The sequence below is a fragment of the Rhinolophus sinicus genome, linkage group LG06 (assembly GCF_036562045.2).
Source record: "Rhinolophus sinicus isolate RSC01 linkage group LG06, ASM3656204v1, whole genome shotgun sequence".
Classification (NCBI taxonomy): Eukaryota; Metazoa; Chordata; class Mammalia; order Chiroptera; family Rhinolophidae; genus Rhinolophus; species Rhinolophus sinicus.
Window position 1 is genome coordinate 81,944,434 of NC_133756.1, and position 19,549 is coordinate 81,963,982.

At 49.6% G+C, this 19,549-nt stretch overlaps 1 protein-coding gene across 4 annotated transcripts in view; it reads left to right on the forward strand.

Moving 5' to 3' along the window:
- Nucleotides 1-4,043: 4,043 nt before the first annotated feature.
- FXYD6 (FXYD domain containing ion transport regulator 6) overlaps nt 4,044-19,549 on the forward strand; it is a 37,906-nt gene continuing 22,400 nt past the window's right edge. The window contains exon 1 of one of the 4 annotated variants that reach the window (XM_074335415.1): nt 4,044-4,406. The gene's annotated coding sequence lies outside the window, so the exon portion shown is untranslated. Of the gene's footprint in view, nt 4,407-4,516; nt 4,564-13,449; nt 13,568-19,549 lie in introns of those variants that run through there. The other 3 variants (XM_019716195.2, XM_019716196.2, XM_019716197.2) reach the window with 3 other exon arrangements.

Below are 19,549 nucleotides of genomic sequence, written 5' to 3' on the forward strand. Positions count from 1 at the left end.
GTAAAAATATTTTTTCTAAAAAATTTTTTTTCTTAAAAAAAAAGTTGGATTATAACTGGCAGAAGCTAGGGAGACACTGAAGGTTTGAACCACATCTGTGTTGTGGAAAATACCAAACTAGAGTTGATAGCCTGGGGGTGGGAAGACAAAGTCAGAGTTACCAGCAGAGGCTGGTCCCACAGAGGCCTGACCTGGAACTGAAGCAGCAGAGGGGAGAGGAGTGAGGATAAATAAGTGGGCTGGGGCAGTGCCAATTAGGAATCCAGGAAGCCACAGAGGGGAGCCAGTTTTGGGGGGTCAGATGAAGTCAGTGTGAGCAGCGCTGAGTCCCTTGGGATTATTTGGCTGGATCTCTGGGGTGAGGATCATGCTGGGGTCATCAGCCCTGTGTGGCTGGTAAAACCATGGTTGTGGATTGGATTGTTCAGGAACCACGAAGAGCAGATAGACAAAGGGCCTGATACAGCTGCTTAAGAGAGAAGCCAGAGGAGCAGGAGAAAGAACAGTTAGGGAAGGAGGAAGGGATCAGGGTCAAGGAGTGGTTTGGAAGTGAGCAGAGCTATTCCATCCAGCCAAGGATTTAGGAAACTCTTCCTAGGAGTTGGGGAATTAGCATTTGGCTGTGGGGTGAGGTGGGGAAAGAAGAATCCCCTCCCCTCTCTTTAGTTCTTACGGTTGGACTAGTAATAAAATAAAATTGACAGAAGACTAGAATAACACAGAAAAACCAATTTAATATGTGCACACGGGAGAATCACAATGTGATACTCAGATCGTAAAATAAGGCTCAAACAAATGACCAAACCAGGCACCTTTTTATATTTTTTAGACAAAGAAACAATAAATTTGTGAGAAATTGACAGGACAAAAAAAGTTAGTGCTCATTGGAAAGAACTCTAAGCATGGTTTGGGTGTTGGTTAGTGAGGAATCTAAACGAAGTTTGGGCTTTTGTAGTAAATTAGTAAAGGCGTCACTAGGCTTGTTTATACACGCTTTCCACACTGGATTCTTCTACCTCTTGTGATAATGTTGTCTCTTAGCCCTCAGGAGCAGGAGGGCACCTATCACATGGGAGATTTATTTCCTGCTTTTGTGGGGACAGAGGGGTCAGGGTTTTCTTCTTGCATGGGCAGTTTCTTGAGTAACTTTACTTCCAAATAATATGCCATTGTGGGATAGCTTGGGGTGGCCTACCCTGGGCCGCAAGAGTCGCTCTGGACTCTGCACCCCAGGATGAATTGGCACCCCCAAAGCTTCCTGTGTCCACCTCAGAGTGTTACCTGCTAGGAAGGTCCAGGGATCTACTTCCAAGACTCCTGGTCTTGTCCCTTTAATTTTCCCTGCAGGCCCTCAGTTTTCTGTCTCTGGCTGTGTGACCTGGGCACTGACATGATGAAGAACTAGTTTTGCGTTAGCATAAGGCAACTGGGGCAAGTGCTATCCAGATGGTGTTCTAGCTGCATAGTGGTAAGTTACTTAGTGTAAGTTACACACTTTAAAGTATGGAGCAGTCCCTTATGCTTCCAACAGTTATGCTGTCCTCCCAACCCCTAGGTCTCCCATGGCTCCAATTCTGGGGTGCGGTTGAGGGGGGAGTGTTTCAAAAACGGTTTCTTAGCCTACTTCCACCATGGCTGTGCGCTGCTACCCCAACTCTCTCTCTTTTTGCTTCTTGGGCTTCTGGAGAAGCACGGCTCTCTTCGGTTGAGATTTAGTCCCATTTCTTAACTTCACATTAGCACTGTTCTCCTCGCAGCCCCTGAGTCCTGACTGGAGAGTCCCTGGCAACAGCCAGCTGCTCCCCAATTCTTGCTTGGAACAGTTTTCTTGATGCCCTTCAGTGGCTTCCCATTGTCCTGATTGGATAAAGGTTGGATTCACCCAGGAACTGATTACCAGGCCTGCCTGGTCTGGCGCCTGCTTCCTTCTTCAGCCTGTCTCCTCTGCTCAGGAGCCACAGTGGCCCCTTTCAGGCGATGCTCCTTCTGCCTCAGGGCCTTTGCACATGTTGCTTCTGTTTTTTGTGTCAGAATCATTTCCCAAGCCTGTTTGTCACTCCAATTCTTGGCTCCTTCATCCCCTTAATATTCCTTGACCCTTTAGCTCCTTCTCAAATGTTACCCACTCAGGACTCTGAACAATGTTTTAATTGAACACTTATTCATGAGACTATTTGATAAATCTCTATCTTGCCTATTAGCCTGTCTTCTTTTCTTTCAGTGTTGAACCCCCGAGCTTGGCCCAGGGTTCCGTGCAGAGTAGCTCCTCACATCAATACATTTGTTGAAAGAATGAAGCAGCTGGTGAGCTTTTTTCTTCTTTTTTTAACCCATGCCCACGTTTCATAGGGTAGGGACTAGATGTGTTTCTTCTTCCCTCTAGAACAAGCTTGTGTTTGACTTCATAACTGTGTCACCCCAAACTCCTTCAGCAGTGCCCCTGGAAGGACTGGGAAGAAACACCATTTGAGAGGCATGGCCCTTCCCCACGTGAATGTAGCTCCTGGTGTCCCTCTGCTGCCTTTTGCTGGTCAGCAGTGTCAGGCAGGGGCAACTGGGAAGTAATTTGGCCAAATACCTTGGAATCCTCTGGCAGGAAAGGGGCTGGTACTAGCAAGTGGCTCAGCTTTGGAGTTCTGACCAATGGCCTTTCCTTGCCCTAACAGGCTTGCAAAGCCTGAGTTTGACGTGTCCTTGCTAGTTGGAACTCCAGAAAGCTACACAGAGAGGTGGCCAACAGGCAGCATTCAAGGGCATCTGGGAGGGATTAATTTACTTGCCCACAGACATAGGCCTGGCAAGTGGCATAGTTTGATCTGTCTCACCTAGAGCAAAAGAAGAGGGAGAAGGACAATGTAACCAAGTTCTCAGCTTATAGAGGAAAAGACAGGGACAGAAAGGTTACTCAGTCTATGTAAAGTCACAGGGATCAAAGCTGTCCTCCCCAGGTCTCCCTGAGTGGTGCCCCCCACTCTGTTAGTAGCCATTTATGGCTTCCAAATGTGTAAAGCCTTGGGGTTTTAAGACCTGACCATCTATTAAGATAATTAAATAATCTAGGGCTCGAGCTGGTAGGGGCCTCAGTGTTATCTGGTCCGTCTCCTTCATTGTAGAAATGAGAAAATGGAGGCCCAGGGTTGGGGTGTTAGAGGTGAGGCTGGATTTCTTCTTAGTAGTACCCATCGTCCCAGGATTTGGGGTCTGTAAGGAAGTCCCTGGGGCCCTGCCTAGGCTTGGACATCCCAGCCTCTGTCAGGAGTCACCCCTCATCCTGTCTGCTCCCATGTTGGCTCAGGCTGGGCAGCCTCATGGCAGGCAGCATGGCTTCCTGGCTACCAACTGAGTGGCCAGCACTTGCTGTGTTTCTGTGGCTTCTGTCAGTGCCTGGCCTCTTCCCTTCCTACAAATCTGCTCAAGATGACAGCGGTTCATTGAGCACTCACTCTGAGTGCTAGGCTAAGCCTCCCAGGACATCAGTGTTGTCAGAGCCATTTTCACATGAGAGGCAGCTCAGGCTCAAGAGTTCCTTCAGTGATTTGCTCAAGATCAAGTGCAGAATTAGGTAGGATTTAAATCTTCAAATTCAGTTTGCCACCTTGAATTTGGACCCTGAGGGGTGGGCTGAGGGGGGCGCAGTACTGAGGCCTGGCAGGGCCAGGTTGGGGGGGGGGGCTTTGAAAAGGGGGCTCTGGGCGGCAAATCTGTGGTTGGGGCAAGCGCCTCACTCCCAGCACCGCACCTAGCTCTAGCTGAAATGACAACTACGAGCAGAGCTGCCTCGCGTGCCTACAACACAGCCATTCATGCATTTGGTGCACATTCCCCTTAATTGCCGAGGTTCCAATTAACGTGGGTTGCTCTGTCTGGTGCTGGGTTATTTTCTCTGATTTTTCCGTTCCCCTCAGTTTACTATTTGAGAATGACACTAGCTCTGTCATTGTGTTTGTCTCGCTCCCTTCCCACCCTCACCAGAGGAAAACCAAAAGGCAACAGCTGGTGGCAAATCTGCGCTGGCGCTAGCCCGCCCCCTCGGCGGCAGGCTCCTGTTGCTTCTCCGAGGTGGCCGCCCTCTGAAACAATCCCTCCCTTGCCCGTGGGAGAGCCGGCGACTTAGGAGCCGGAGGGCCCGCAGGGCGAGGGGAGAGGGGTCTGCGCGCGGATGCTACCCAGAAGCCAGCGGACCGCGACACGGCGGAGACGGTCCCCAGAGCAGCCCGGCCGAGCCCCGCCCACCGCTCCCCACCCCCTCAGGACGCGCCTCTCCCCCAGCCCAGCCCTTCGTGGGAGGGGAGGCGGGAAAACCGAGAAAGCCTCTCCCACCGCCCTGCCCTAGCCCCGCCACTCGCAGCTCCTCCAGACTAGGCTCGTCCTCGGGGTATCGTCTCAGAGGGGACCGCGCTGTGGAGGTAAGCGGCTGCAGAGGTGGCAAAGTTGGGCTCTTCTTCCAGGAAGAAGAGCCTCGGGTGGGGAAAGATCGAGGGCGCGGGGGAGCTGCCTGGTTTGTTTGTTTCAGTGGGTGTGAGCGGTCCTCCTGGGCAGCTTCCCTTGGGCAGCAGAAACCAGGTTGGTATGTAAAGGAGGAGGTGGACGTCGGAACGGGAGAGGGGCCTCTGAGGGAGGCAGGTCATGGCTGTGGGGGTGAAGCTGGTGACTGGGCACCGGCTTGCTGCTGCCGGGTTTGGGGCTCTGGATTTTAGGAGAAGAGGAAAGGGCTGCACCCACTCTGTATCCGGGGGGAGTCTTCCCTTTGTTACTTGGAAGCTGAGTAGAGCATGGGGATGTGAGTGTGGACACATGAGCAATACAAAATGGAACTTGCTGGTTTGGGGTTTGGAGGGCTTGGCAGGGCGGCGAAAGGAAGGAAAAGGAGGGCTGGGGTTTCCAGGGCATGGGGATTCACGAGAGTGTCAGCATCGATTTTTTTCTCCTTGTTTATTCAGAACCGATTTCTTCTCGGCGGCCCTGACCCCGCCCCCTCATCCCCTCCTTTCCTCACGTCCAGCTCCTTTCCCCAGCAGGGGTGGCCCTGGCAGAACCTCCCCCATTGTGTCTCGCTGGGCTTCTGCGGGGAGTGTTGGAAGAGCAGCCCGCGGCTCCTGGCGCTTGCTTCTGGCTCTTAACAAGTGGTGGCTGATAGAGAAAGCACCCAAGGGTGGGAGCAGGGAGCAGCTGTGCTGGAGAAATGGGCCTACCCAGGTCCCTGCTACCAACCTCCATATGTGCGGGGCTGAGGCCGCTGAGGCTTCCCCCACCATGGTGGCCCCTATCTCCACTTCCTTTGTGTCCTTGGCATGGTACTCTCCGGCTGGGCCCAGATTTCCAGGTTTGGAGATGGATCAGTGGGCAGCCTGTGTCCCCTGTGAAAGGACCCCCACTCTGGGGGCCAGGTGCCCTCATGTTGTGTACTTGTGGACGTGTATATTCGCTTCTGTAACTTAGCCTTTTGCACGTGACCTGCCTGGTTGTTGCCATGGAAATGCCTCTTCAATTCTCAGCCTCCCTCCTTTTCCTGCCCATTCTTCACCTCCATATCTCCTCCCCTCCCCCCAACATGGTTGCCTAGATACTGGTTGGCCCTGGCTTTTCTGGGTAGCTAGCTCCCAAACTGACATGGCCCCTTACTCACTCCACTCACCTCCCACACTGCACATCACAAACACTCCCAAACACAAATACAGACGTACCACACTGCACACAAACACCACACGTATATCCTATTCGGCACACACACTCCATAAACACACCACTCATACATGTATATCACATTATATACACACGAAATACACCACACATATACCTCACCACAACACCACCTGCAGTGCTACTAATACACTCTGCCATCATACTGTGTATGTTCACACACACCAACAATAACACGTACCGTCGTCTCCCCAACACACACACACCACGCATCACGCATACACACTGTACTTCTAAACAGAGCTCAGGCTAGAAGAGAGAGCATTTTCTGCCTTATCTGGCTGTATGCCAAGGCGTATAGGGAAAGGCTCAGGAGTCTCAGAGGGAGAATTTACATCTCTCCATTGCTGCTTTCTCTCTGCCCTGCCCCTGAGATAGCTTGAGGCTCCTAGGAATCTCTACCCAGCCTGCAGGAGTCTTCCTGCCTAACAGAGGATCAGGCACTCTGGGACTCAGGGCAGAAGGCTCTGAGCCTCCACAGAGGAGGCAGGAAAGGTGACTGTGCAAGGAGAGTGGAGGAGGACAGAGGAGACAAAGGGGGAAAGAGGGCCAAGAAGGAGAGGGAAGCCAGACAGCTGCAGAAGGAATGGAGCCAGATGAGTTAAGAAAGTGCACATAAGGCTCTGCTCCTGTCTGGGGCCCAGACTTCCCTGTCTCCTCCAGGCACATTTTCCTGCTTGGCTCCTCCAACCACATCTGTGCACCTAGGAGAGGAAGCAGATTTGCAAAGGATTCCAGGATTGCCAGGGCTCTTCTAGGACCAGTGTGTTCTATGGTGGTTAGGTGGTAAGTGCCGGAGGGAAGAATCTCTTTCCTGGCCTCTAGGTGATCTTTGGACTGATTGAGGAACCATTTGATTTGATCATTCAGTGAACTCGTTTAAGTACCTACTATGTGTTAGTTGCTGGACACTTGAAGATGAGGAGGAAGGCACAGCCCCTGACCTCTGAATCCCAGATTTCTCAGCCAGAAGGGGCCTTGAGGGAACATCCAACAGGACATCATGTAGTTAGGGAAACTGAGTACACATACCCAGTAGTGGCTGGGGCCTTTTGACTGTTCAGCCAGGATTTGTGACCCCATACTCCCCTGTCCCACATCTCTTGCCTTTGTTTTCATTTTTTTTCCCCACTGACAGCAACCCTGCAGGGACTGGTATGTCCCTTCCAAAGTGTGTCCTTGTGTGGGTCCACGTGTGGGTGCGGAGCCTGCTTCATTATGTTTTCTTGGAGGGTGTGGCAAGGAGGGGCAGTGGGGAGAAGGAACCTCTCTAGATCCTGGAAACTCCTCGTAGTCTTAGGCCGGCTAGCCCACCTACATCCCCCATAAGTCAGAGCACACACTCCTCTGCCCCTCCAGTCCTGTTGGCTTTAGGTGGCTGCCATCTGGATGGCAGACTGTGCCAGGCAGCCCCCAGGACTCAGTGTCTAACAAATCACCCACCAGCTTCTGCCGGAGTGCCCTGGAGGAAATAAAACAGTCATGACAGGCACAATCCCAGGAGGCACAGAGCCTGTAGCATAAAGGCTATGAGCCTGGAGGCACAGACCCAGGTTCTAGTCCAGGTTCCGCCCCAAGGGCAAGTGTATTTATTCCACAGATATTCTTTTGGATGCGAACGGGGCTTCTGATGAAAGCCAGAAATGGCTTAGACTGATCTTAAACAACTGAAAGCCTTCAAGATTTTAGACTTCTATTTCCACATCTGTCTATTTCCATGTCTGTCAATAATGCCTTGTTTTGGGGAGATTTAGATTCCATGATTTCTAAGGCATTTCTTACTCTAAATTTTTGTACATTATTCAATCTGGAAGAGACCCTTTTTTTCTCTAGGTGCCAAATCGTACTCATTATTTCATAAAACAGGGTTGTAGCTGAGCTGATCAGGAAAGGGTCCAGTCTCAGTTACTCCAGAGAAAACCTCCCTTTTCACCCAGTGGGACAGGAGGTGAGACCAAGTTTTCATCCCTCGGGCTGGGGAAGCTGCCCTGTCCTGGACACTGTGGTCTATCTACCTGGTCTGTTCTGCCAGGACAAAAACTGGAGCTGGGAGGAGTCTTGAAAGAGGTGTATCGTGGCGAGGAGGAGATCCAGGGCCATCCTTTGGTGGGTCTATGAAATCCTCTGGACGGAGAGCCTTTGGCCAGATGGAGAGTGCGACAGGAGGTGCTGGTCAGTTCTCTCTGCCCATGATGAGAAGCAAGATATCTCCAGCTCAGATAAAAGCTTGGAACCAATTTGGCAGCATCTTCTCTGCTCTGGAATAGGAGGGAGGAGGGGAGACCCTGATCTGGGAAAGTATGAAGTCTGCTTGGAGTCCACACAGGAACATGTTTGTTAGAAAAAAGTGCAGGGACACAAGGCCCAGGAAGGAGGCTGGGGCCCTGGGAGTGTGGTTATTCTAGCTCAGAATATCTGATCTTGGATGCAGGGGGCTAGGAATGAGGGAAGATCTGTTGGAAGGACAGTGACCCCCACACAGATGGAGGGCAAAGCCAGGCCTCTGAAGAGACCCGACGCCAAGATCTTAAATTCATTCATGCTTCATTTTAACAAATGTTAATTGAGTCCCTCTGATATGCCAGGCTATGTGGGCTTCTCAGAGCCCCCAGAGCTGTGCAATGGTGTTTTCTCGTTCACCTGAGCCCTCCTGCTCAGATAGACCAATTGATTTGTCTTGTCCCTTCTTCTCTTCCCCTGCTTACCTCACCCCACCTCCTACCAGGAAAGCTCTGCAACTGTCTTCAATGGGAAGGTCCCCCTCACACTCACTGACATGCGCACTCACCCTTGCACAAGCTTTCCCTTTCTCACACACATATAATCTTGCAGACCTAACACAGAGGCATGTGCTCACAGGTTCCCACACATTCTCTCACCTCACCCAGCTGCAGTCTCTCACCCAGACCATTATGATGGCCTCTTCATTTCCATTCTTTCAACCTCAATTCATTTCCCCACTGGTCCTGTGGGTTAGGTCCAGTTATGTCAGACCTCCCGTGACTCTCCATTGCCTATTAATAGGGACAGGTGCCTGGCACTGGCACTCAAGGCTCTCTGTAAACTGGCTGCAGCTGTCCCCCAAGCACCTTCTCTGGATGGTCATCTGAGCCTCTATTTCCTTCCCTCTGCTGATACTCGGGCCCTCTCTGGAATGAGCTCTCTCCCTGCAGCCTGCTGACTAGGGGCTGGTGGCCTGTGGAGATACACACACTTGGGCGCTAACTGATGCTTGCCAGTTTTCTTAAGTTTTCTAAGCCTCAGTTTTCTTATGTCAAATGAGCATGAATATTGGGCAGGGTAAGCTCTATAAAGAGCTTTGTATAGTGCCTGGCACATAGTAAACACTCAGTAGATATTAGCTGCTATAATAATAATGATAGCAATGACATGTTATTATTAGAATGATATTTTGTTGTTACATTATCCTTTGAGGCAAAGGATAGCTTTGCCTCATTCTTTCAAATAGCTTCTCCTGATTCCTGGTAAACAGACATACTTTCCTCTTCTCTGAACCCCTGAATGCTGTACGGCCTGCTGTGCTTGCCTTTTAGCTACTTAGAGCCACACCTTCTCCCTGCTACCCCCACTTACCTCTTTAAAGGCAAAATCCGCTTGTCCCCTAGACAGGGCCTGGCTCTGTTGCCGTTGGAGACAGGGCGTAAGCCCAACGAGCATGTGCATCTGAGGTCGGACAATTAAGTTCGTGAACTCATCCTAGAAAAAGCGCTACATACCGCATTGCTGAATATCACTGTGGTCACCTCCGAAGCACTCCCCTTGGGAAGCTAAGCACTGACGCCAGCACCTAGTCCACCCTCCAAAGCAATTTTGGAACTCTTTTTCTGGAATGGCCATCAGAGCTGTCATCATATTACCCTTGATGTCCTGAATGTCATCAAAATGTCTTCTTTTCAACATTTCTTTTATCTTCAGGTAAAGAAAGAAGTTATCAGGGGCCAAATCAGGTGAGTAGGGAGGGTGTTCCAATAAAGTCATTTGTTTACTGGCTAAAAACTCCCTCACAGACAGTGCTGTGTGACCTGGTGCATTGTCGTGTTGCAAGAGCCATGAATTGTTGGTGAAAAGTTCAGGCTGTCTAACTTTTTCACGCAGCCGTTTCAGCAATTCCAAATAGGAAACTTGGCTAACTGTTTGTCCAGTTGGTACAAATTCATAATGAATAATCCTCTGATATCAAAAATAGGTTAGCAACATCGTTGCAACAAGTTCTCGAACTTAATTGTCAGACCTCGTATGTGGGAAAGAGTCCTCATCCACTAGAAGGTGTTGAAAACCCACTTGTCCTTCAAAGCTGTCTTCTGCCCGTCGCTCATACCCAAGCGCACACCACACATTTCTAACGTGTACATTTCTTCCTTCTGATGCCCAGTTCCTTTGGTAGAGTCTAAAACTAAGAATTTGGCTCCATCTTAGGTTTGAGATGCTTAAGGGCTGAAGTAACGGAGGGAGCTGATTCATGGTAGCGTTTTGGTGATTGGGATTTTACTGGGACCTAGAGAGAGGTGAGGAAGTGGGGGGAGGGGAGCACTGAAAAAATTATAAAATTCCTTTATAAATACGATACAGATCCTTGGGTTGTCCTGAGCTTAGATTGGATTATGACTTAAAGCGATAATGAGGTGGAAGCACCCATTCATTCAGTCATCAACGTTTATTGAGCAGCCACTATGCTAAATTCTGTAGATCCAGAGATGCTTAGAATGTGCCTCTGCCCCCAAGGAATTCCTTCATAGTCTGATGGGACACACACACACACACACACACACACACACACTAGTGACCGCAGTATGTTGAAAGAGGTATGGGCCTTGGCTCTGTGGAAATAGGGAGAATGAAGGCATATGGCAGGAGGCTGTTTCCTGAAGTAGTGATAAGCAAGGTCAGGTAAGCCCTCCATGCATGCACTCGCATCTACCCTTACCACTTAGAGGTAGGGCATATTTTAAGGTATGCAGGTCCCATGCGTCAGGGTTCATCCCCATGCCACACCCACTCCCAAGCGAGACAGTGAATGTGTGCAAAGTACTCTGCAGGCTCAAACATGCAGTCCAGAGCTGTGCTTTCAGGGAGGTGGGCTGTTGGACAGACGTTTTGTAAGGGGGCCTGATACGCTACCTGCTTACTGTGGTATGGCTGTGGCTAGGGTGGGTGGGCCTGGCCCCTGGGCCTCTGGCCCCAGCAGCTGCTCCAAGTTTCTGTTTCTGTCTCTGGGGCTGCTTCTCTGGCCTCTCTTGAATGGACCTTTGTCAGCAGGCATGTGGAGGAGGTGATCCCATCGCTGGCCTGACTTGTGCTAATGTCTGCCCAGTCTACTGGGGCCCCAGCTGGGGCTTCTGTGCAGTGCCTCCCGCCAACCAGACTCCCTGGAACTGGCCTCAGATCTCCTTGGGGGCAGGGGACTGGGCCCCTGTGCTGGGACAGCTAGCAGGCCGAGGTCCTGCTCCCTGACTCACTTCTGGGCAAGTTGTATCATTAGTCTGTGCTGGAGTTGGCCGTACAATACTGCTCTATGAGCCTGTCTCTGAGGGCTGTTATGAAAAGAAGCTCACGGGATGATGGCTGAGAGATGTTGGCAGTGACAGTGGGGTTGCAGCAAGGCACTGTGCCCACTCTAGTAGGCCAGCTTGTGGTCTCCAGGGAGACTTCTAGAAAACAGGCCTGTGTTTGTGATTTGTGAATTCTGTTTCCCTTTCTGAGGAAAGGGCCTTATTTCTTTTCATGGTCAGTTCTTTTCTTCCTCTGACCATGTTTCCCTTCCCCAGAAATCACTCCATATTAAACGTAAAGATGCCTCCTGGTTAAAATAATAAGTCCTCTGCTACATTGTGGGGACAGAGTCCCAGAGAGCAGTTTCTAGGCTCTCGGCCTCACGTGGAAAGGTGCTGACTCGGGTAATAGATGGCCGTCAGCTGTGGCTAATTGACCATCAGCTGTAACCAGTTAGCCAATTAGCCACTGATATAACTGCCGCGGCTGCGTTGGTTGGTCAGTCGGTCAGTTGATTGGCAGGCAGAGAAGCAGACAGCAGGTTGCAGGTCATGTGGATCCAGCCTCTGGTGAGACTCTAGTGGTATGAGTCCCCCCTACCTATGGCTCCGTGGGTGTTCCTTTTTGGCCTAGCCATATCCTGCGTTCTTATGTGGGGAGCGGGACCAGAGACCCCGCAGGCCACCCTGCACGACAAATGGCATAGCGAGCAGGGTCCCCCGCGTGACCTACATAATAAAGAAATTTTGTCCCTCTCACTCCCACTGTGAAGCCAGGCTGGATGGGTTCTAGGCTCTAGAGAAACAGCTTTGAGTCATGGGACCTGTGGGCCCAGGGTATCCCCCTTCATGAATGAAGGGCAGTAGGACAGACCCAGTGATGGGGTTACTCAGGGAGTCCCCGACAGGCCTGAGGGTCCCAGGACAAGAGAGGACCCAGTGGGAGGGGACCCTAGGAGGTGTCAGCAGTGAAGATCTGGGCCAGAGGCACCCTGCCCTGCTCCTACACTGTCCATCAGTCTTTGGAGCAGCATGGGGAATTCAGTCAAGTGTCCCTTCGCCTACTAGAATGTCCACACCCTCTGCTCTGTCCTTAGTCCCTGGCTTTGAGTCCTGTTGGCTCATCAGCCCCTCTCTGGAACTTTGTAAGGGGGCCAATAATTTTAAGTTAGGCTATTAAACAGAATAATTGAGGTTTAATAGTTTATTTGATAGGCATTTAAAATGCAAATCAAGGGAACACCTTGCGTTTCCTCTGGAGGACAAAGATCCACCAATGATCTCTTGTTGTGCCCAAAGCACTTGCTTTAAAAGGCAGCTTTAAAAGCCTTTGCTGGCTTTGGCTCTGTAGTTCTGAATCATAGAAGCTCAACCCCTATTACAGAACATCAGACACAGCACAGGGCTCCATACTGCTTGCCAGGAAGGTGATGGGATGGGGTTGGGGGACTGTTTTTATTTTTAAACGAATTAAAAAATTTTAATTATTTTTTTAATACACCCTTTTAAAGTAATTTTAGATTTACAGGAAAATTGAGCAGATAGTACAGAGTTCCAATATACTCCAGCCCCAACACACAGAGTTTTCCTATTATTATTGCTAACTTAACACAAGTGTGGTACATTTGTTACAAATGTTGACCTAAAAATAAAAGGCCAAAGTGAAAGGCAACAAGCTTTTATTTGAGACCCAAAAGAATAGCTCTTCAGGAAGCAGTGATTCAGGCAGAAACCCAAAGGGTTCCTATTAAGGGGTGAAGGCAAGGGTTTTCTTTTTTATGAGAAAGAGAAGGGGGATAACTACACAGAACAGAAGGAAGGGATTTCTATCGGTGTTGGTAAGTCAAGAAAGGAATTCCTATAGGTGCAGGTAAACTAAGTTATTCTTCAGTTATACATGGTGATGCAAATCCTAAAGGATGTCTTTAATTTTCAGTCCGGTAGTCAGAATGTCTGCTTTCCTGTTAGCTTTGCAGATAGTTGTTTGTTTGGAATACAGTGTTGCTTTGGTCCAATTGGTCTTTTCCTCTAGTTTAAACATTCCAAAGATTTTAGAAGTAAGACATGCTAGGCAGATTCTCTGGAATGGTAGCTCCAGCTCCATTTGGAAATTACTCCATTTATATTATTTTTCACACAAATAATGAACCAATATTGACACATTATTAATAACTAAAGTCCAAAGTTTATTCTGATTTTCTTAGTTTTTACCTAATGTCCCTTTTCTGTTCCAGGAGCCCATCTGGAATACCACATACATTTAGTTGTCATGTGTCCTTAAGGCTTTTCTTTACTGTGGCAGTTTCAGACTTGCCTTCGTTTTGACCACCCTGACAGTTTTGAGAAGGATTGAACAGGTATAGTGTAAGACACTCCTCAATTGGGATTTGTCTAATGTGTTTCTCATGATTAGACTGGGCTTATGGGTTTGGGGTAAAACGATCGTAGAGGTGAAGTGCTATTTTCATCACATCACATCACATCACATCAAGGGTACTATTAGTGTGATTCATCACTGTTGATGTTGACAACTCTGGGTTTTCAATCCCTTTTAGTTCCCAGCCTCCAGCATGATTCCAGGGCCTAGTGATTAGAGCTGTGCTCTTTTCACTCCTTGAGACAAAAAAACAACGTATCAATCTGTTAAGCAGTGCTCACTGGCTGTCTGCATGACCCGAGCTCTTCCAAGTCATGGGGCAGCACAGAAACTTGTCAGCTAGGGGAACCTTATTAGAGAGAATAGAACAGAATGTGGTACGTGCCCAATCAGTGCTAATGACAGGCCAATCGGTGCTTCTCGAGTCTGGAGAAAGAGGTATACAGTTCAGAGAACGGGCTGGAGTGGTATTTGGACAAAGATAACATTTCTCAATCTTGGGTGCACATTAGAATCAGTGGGGAGATTCAGTGTGCCTTGGCCACACCCCCAGAGTTTAAAATTTAATAGGGTTTAGTTTATCCACAGGTGTCATTATTATAATGATTATTTTATTATTAAATAGCTCTCTAAGGTGCAGCCAGGGTTGAGAACTGGAATAAATGGAAGCGAAGGGCATTCTAAGTGGAGGGAAGAGAATATATAAAGGCATGGAGATCAATTCACACAAGGCAGGAGACACAGCTGAAAGTAATGGGAGGAAATACTAGAAGGGTAGAAAAGGAATAGACTTAGAGGTATTTATATACCAAAATAAAAAATTTCAAGTTTTAAAAAATACATAGGATACCGAAGCATTGTGAACACATTTGTGTTTGGGAGGGAAGTGATCAGAATATCCTTTGGGTAGATTACTCATGCAGTAGCAGGTAAGCTGCAACAGCCAGGAGAGCAATAATGAGGTTCTGAACTAGAGTGATCAATGGAGGGGAAAGACCAGACTGTGGAGATAGTGCAAGAATAAGCATGGCTAGGACTTTGCCACATACACAGCACGGAGACTGGGAGGGAGGCAGGAAACTGTAAGCTTGGTCCGACTGCAAGCTCCGTGAGCAGGGACTGTCCCGTTGCAGTGCCCTCAGTGATGCACCAGGTTCCCGGACAATGGCAGGCCATCAATAAATGTTTGTTAATTTGGTTATTGGAACCATAATGGTGCCATTCTTTACAAAATTATACCTTGTTCCAAAATTACCCTCCTTTTCTCCACCAATTTATCCACCTAAATGCAGACAACTCTCAGCTGTTTGGAAAGCAATCAGATTAAAATAACTCAGGCCAAGATATAAATGACTGTTAGGATTGGAGTATTTACCTTTTTAAAAAAGCATTTGGTGAAATGTAAAAATCTCTTCTTTTATGGGTATGGATATATTTTTGAGTAGGAGTGGTTTTTATTTCAATTCCACACTAATCTAATTCTGAGCCATACCAGGAAAAAGGGGGATCTGCATTTTGCCAGCCCATCTGAAAGGCTGCCAGTTGTCGAGTTAGTAGTTTTATTGGCGTCCCCTATAAGCCAAGCTCCAATGGGCAGGACCACCGACCACTGGTCTGGGACTGTTCAGCTCCTAGAATAAATGTGCTGGTGTTCTGCTGGGCAGAGAGCAGTGGGGTGCCCAGCAGCTGCTGTGGGGCGCGTGGTGGCTGAGGAGAGAGATGAGTGCCTGGTGATGCTGAGGCTGGGCTGTGTACAGCTGGGGTCCAGCAATGGCTGACAGATAGGCCAGGTCTCCAGGTCTCCTCCCTCCTCCTGAGGGGCTCCAGGGCCCCAGCCTTACCCTAACACCAGTCTTGGTGACAGAGCAGTGTTGGGCAAGAAGCTGAGAAAAGAAAACAATGACGAATGAATGCCAAAGTTCAGTAAAGCTATTTAACTTTGTTTGGGTTATTCTCAGCCTGGTTTCTCTCCCCTGTCCTGGGTAACAACACTACCATCCAGTGAGGCCAGCTTGGTTTTGAGTCAGGTCAGCATTTTCATTTCCCTTAGTTCCCACGCATAGCCACACTTGCCAGGGAGGCAGTAGGAAAGAGTGGAAAGAGTGTTGCATTTGGTATCCACAGAATTAGGAGCTGATGCCAGCCAGGCAGTTGTTAGCTGTGGGGCCTTGGGCAAGTAACACAACTCTGAGCCTCACCTTTTCTAATCTGTGAAATGGCAGTGATACTCAGCATCACCCATACTTGTGATGTTCCTTTGAGCTAGCTTGTCAAGTTTTCTGCTAAGTAAGGTGTCTTCTAGATGGTTGGTGTACATCACTGTGACCACCGTCATCATTCCCTTTAGCCACCATGGGCAGGGAACAGGAGCGGGGTGGGAAGTGGAACATACAAAACCCAGTTGTTTCCCCCTTTTTCGTATGACAGCCACAGGTACACTCGAGGATCCAGGCCTGAAGAACAAGTCCCTGTGCTGATAGATCTTGCCCTGACCTCTCCTAAACCCAAGGAGGCAGGAGTGACAGGGCGCAACCACTTTTGCAGAAGTCCACTTGGCCCTGCCTATGCATCTCAGGGCTCAGCTCTCCTAGAGAGACACTGAGGGGCCCCTTGAGAGAGGCCGTGGCTTCTTCTGGAAGCACTTTGGGTCAGGAGGAAGACTGGGCATGCTGGCCAGCGGGGTGGGGTGCCTGGAGCCCTCCAGGGCTAGGCCTCCGGCTCTCGGACCCTGTCCAGCAGGCTGCCTGGACAGCAGAGACCTTGTCCTCCACTGGGCAGCTGCCCTGCAGTCAGGGAGGGGCAGGAGATACTGCTCCCAGGGACAGCAGCTGTCTCTTGACTTTCTATCCCGCATTCCACCCTGGTGCATTTCCCCTTCTCTGCTCTTTGGAACATCAGTGTGACCAGGGCATGCCTGGGTATGGTGGAGGCAACCGATGCAGCCAATGGTTTAGGCCCAGCTAGGGTCTCCTGGGGAGGACGACAGCATGGAGGCCGTTCGATGCTTCTCCAGAGCACAGTTTCCATCTCTAACCATTTTGACCTCTCCTTGCTTTACCACCTGTGTACTTCCTTTTGCACTTCTCTCACTCAGTTGCTGCCAGGAACTGTGCCCCTCTGCCAGCCTCTGTTCCAGCTGTTTCGTCTTTTTCCTTTGCCTGCCTTTCATCCGTCCCTTTGGGCACCTCCCTTCACTAAGGGAAATGAAAATGCTGACCTGACTCAAAACGAAGCTGGCTTCACTGGACGGTAGTGTTCTTACCCAGGCTGGGGGGAGAAACCAGGGTGAGAATGACCCAGACAAAGTCAAGTAGCTTCAGTTTCTCTGCCTCTGGGATGTCTTTCCTCGCCTCTGTCTCCTGCCCTCTCTTTATTTTGCTTCTGTGTCTCTGAGTGGGGGCTGCCCTCAGTGTTGGCTGGGGAGGATGTGTCACCCTTCTGACTCAGACGTGCTTTCCTATGCCACCTGTCTGTGGCCTGGATGTTGCAGGCTGTTTTTCTTGAGGCCAAAGGTAGTGGCCCAGGAGCCTTTTGAGTCTGTCAAGCACTCTTTACCTGTGTCTGCTGTGGGCCAAGTGTCCTCTCCACCCCATGTCAGGAGAACAACTGAGGGAGGAAGGAAGGGAAGTGAGTGAGAGGAGGGGACTGGGGCCCTTTCCTCTGCTCTGTTCTCTGTTTCTCTTCCCCATTTCCCAAGAGAAGGTAGAAAACAAAGGAGGAAGCTGAGGAAAGAGTAGGGGAATGATAACAGTAATAATATTAACAGTTGATGCTTAAAGAGCAATTGCTATTTTCCAGGCACAGTGCTTAGCTCTAACATGGTATTTCTTTTCGTTGCAAATGATAGAAACTGAATTCCATCTAGTTTAGGCAAGGCAGGGATTCTTATTTCACAGAGCCAAGCTGCTGGATGGACGAGGCAGTGCTGGTTTGGGAACAGACTGGCCTGGAGTACACCTAGCCAGGGTCCTGTCCCAGTCCCTTCTCCCATCCCCTCCTCCCTCCAGCTCTTCACCTGTTTGCTGCTGGCTAACTTCTCCACACCCACATTTCTCCCCCCCCCTTCCATCTCCCCCCCCACTCCGGTTCAAGCCGTTGTTTCTCAGTCTAGTTGTGTTGGACACAGCTCCCTGGCCCATGCGGGTATTATGAGCCTTGTGACCGTCCGTCCCCCCCCGCCCCCAGCAATCAGTTGCTGGTTGTCCTCTGCCGCTTACCATGGCTGCCGGCCGCTCACGATGGCTGCCGCCCACTCATGGTGGCACACGGAAGCCCGGGGCAGCTCATGCCAACCTCAGCTGGTCATGGCAGTCCAGCTTCAGGGGGAACTGTTCACAATCTTAACTGTAGAGGGCGCAGCTCACTGGCCCATGTGGGACTAGAACCGGCGACCTCGGTGTTAGGAGCACCACGTTCCAACCACGTGAGCCACCAGCCGGCCCACCACACCCACATTTCACAGCCTGGCTGCTTTCACCTTTCCTCCCTTGGTTTCCACATGGCAGCCCCTGAGGCAACACTGAATCTCATACCTATTCCTTTTAGCTACAACGGAGGGGCTGTGATTGGCAGCCCCCAGTAGACCTACAGAGTTGGAGTGGGGAGGCGCTGGCTCTTCTCCAAAAGGAAATGCCCTTCTCGGAAAGGATGGGTGTGTGCAGACAAACAATAATTGCCTGTGTGCAAAGGCTGTTTTATCTAAGCCTCACAACCCCTGAGGTGCATATTATTATTCCCATCTTACCATTTCAGAAGGAAAGCTTCCAAGAGATAGAGTAACTTGCTCAAGTACACAAAGCCATTGAGTGACAGCAGAGGCAGGATAGCGGAGTGGTTCAGAGGAAGAACTCTGGAGTTAGATTGCTGGGGTTCTAATCCTGGCTCTGGGGCTTTACGCTAGTTACTTAATCTTCCTGGCTTCAGTTTCTCCATCTGTATAAGGGGAATGATCATAATCATAGCCACTTCCTAGAACTGCTGTAAGGATTGTATGTATTTGGCGTGACATGAATGCCTAATAAATATCAGGTATTGTTATCACAGTACTTTACAGTTTATAAAGAACCTTTTCATGTATAATTTCATTTGACTTTTATAATAACCTTGGAAAGTAGACAGGAGAATGGACTGGCTGATCCCCTACCACTCCCACCCCGTGTTCTCACGCCCAGCTTAATCAGCTACACAATTCTGTAATCAGTTTTTTTTAAAAAAATCACCCTTCTGAGTAAACAGCTCTCTGTCCAACCAAGGAATATAAATTCTCTCTTGGGGGTGAGGTGAGCTGGCAGGCACTGTGCATTCTGCTCTCTGTTTCTCTTGTGAATATGTGTGAAGCGAGAGATGGTGGGGAGCGTGGTTGGTAAGTGTTCACCCAGAAGCAAGAACCCCCTTCTCGGGGTCCCTTTTTGTAGAGCTCATTTGACTTCCTCAGGTGGCTGAGCCCGGGCAGCCTCAGCCGTCTGGACTGGGAGAAGAGCAAGAAACATGGTGGCAGCTGGGATAGGAGCTGAAATGGGGAGGTGAGGCCTCTGGGGATTCACAATGCAGGAGGCCCATCATGGCCCCCACTGGGACGAAGGGCCCAGGGGCTGGGGTTCCGGGCCCACAGCAGGACGACTACACTTCTTCCATCAGCAGAGGAAGACAGAGCTAGGTGGAAGTCTGGAATCTAGCTCTCACTCGCCAGGGGACCTGTCTCTTCCTCAATTTTTCCCCCCTGTAAAATGGGTTTGATGGTAGCATATACTTCATGGGCTATTTTTAAGGATTAAATGAAAAATATTTAAATTGCTAAGAACAGTGCCTGACCTGTTTGTCATGATGATTATTATTACCTTTTATATCCAATCCAGACTCCTAGCCTGGGCCGCACATATGGGCTTTCCGTCTCAGAATTTTCGGTTTCTCTCATTTTTTTCAATGGAGTCCATAGAAGGACTCTTATGCTTCAGGCAGACCT